Here is a 1,786-nt window from a genome sequence, read left to right as displayed (position 1 = left end):
ACACTCACACCAGCATTGTATGAACCTCATGGCTCCAACCCTCAACCACGATTGATAGTCAGTCCTTTTCTCCTTGCCAGTCTGGTGGGAGTTTGAGCTTGCATTTCCCTGATTGCTGATGCCAATGAGGACCTTTTCATATATCAACTGGCCATTTTTATTTCTTTTGTGAACTGTGTTATCATTTTCATGCCTAATCACTGAGATACCCAATTTTCCAATACCCTTTACAGTCCGTATTTGAATAATATATATCAGGTAAGGTAATACTACCAAATGAGTTACATTTGGGACAAATTCTTTCCAAAATAAGGAAAATTATATTAATAGTTTGTCTAATTATCTCTTGTGAATTTGATGATAAACTTCTTAAAAGTAGGTCTATAAGGCTATTATTTTTTGCATTCCAAAATAATGTCATGCTTTGAACTATTAAATTGTTGCTGGAATCCCTCACGGTACTTTGGTGTGACTTAGTTTTCCTCAAGTATGTAGTCAGATAATTTATTCAGTGAACCTGTGTAGCTAAACTCTTGCTTTGTATTTTATAGGCAACTGTGTAACAAATTGTTTCACCTGCACAAGTTTACCATCCATGTCACTATCTGACAAATTTTCCCAAGGTATTCTATTTGACTATTTTATCATGTTCTTCTCTGTCAGTTCTTTGTTTAGAGAGTGATATTTTAAGATTGGATGAAGACTCACCGAAATTAAATCACTTAACCAGGGCCAGAAGATTAAGTAAAAAGGAAGCCTGGACTCAGCCCCAAGTCTTCAAATAGGTTACGCTTGCTGTTACATCATACTGACGCTCAGGCTTCTGGAGCAGCAAGGTAAATTACTTCCCCTGGTCTATGGAGTGTTGTTCACGTCCACATGGCAAATCTCATATTCTACCACTGGATACGGTTATTTTATTTTAAGCCTTAATAGCTTTAGAATCAGATTAAGATTGGTACATGTAAAAATAAAAGAATAAAAATTTTAAATATTAATATAAATAATAGTGCTAAAATGGGGCTACATGGAAACCTGCTTTTAAAAAAAGTTTGGCCACTCTCCCCTTCATCCCTTATAGCCAGTCTATCACTTGACCCATGGCCTCTTCAGAGAATAACCATACTTCCTCAACATTTGAAAGAACTACAAAATAAAGTAGTGGTTGGTCATATCAAATGATGCAACAAAGGCCCTTGGATTTGGTGATCGGCTCGTTAATAATATCATAGTGCTGTTAAAAATGTTGGACGATACCAGAGCTTGATGACATTGTTAAATACAAGAACACATCAGTCTAGAATACTTATCAACTGTTTGATGAGATTGTCCCTGTATGGCCTTCATCGTCATCTTGGTTTGCAAAAAGATTGATTCTGAAAATGAATGATGATTGACTACTAGTTATAATGGAAAATTGAATTAATAAATTTGAATCACTTGTTATATTTGATAATTTAGCTTTAAAGTTTCAGAAGAATCTTTCATTTGATTTTGTCATTAGTAGTCACTATCTTTAGTAAAGTCTAGCCATTATTTTTAAAATATTGAGTGAAACAGTTAAAGAAAATGACTTCATAAAAATATTAAGGTATGCTTACATGTAACTTAACTTTGAAAAGGAAAGGTTTCTAAATGTTTTGGCTTGAAATTCAAAGTTGATTTATTGAGTTAACAGTAGGGAGTTGCTAAAGGTACTAGGATCCATAAATGTTATTTGTATATTTTTGGTCTTCCAAGGAGTAATGATATAGAGAAAACATAAAAGGGTTAGAATATCTATCCA

This window comes from Odocoileus virginianus, chromosome 12 (genome assembly GCF_023699985.2).
Source record: "Odocoileus virginianus isolate 20LAN1187 ecotype Illinois chromosome 12, Ovbor_1.2, whole genome shotgun sequence".
NCBI lineage: Eukaryota > Metazoa > Chordata > Mammalia > Artiodactyla > Cervidae > Odocoileus > Odocoileus virginianus.
This window is presented reverse-complemented; position numbering follows the sequence as displayed.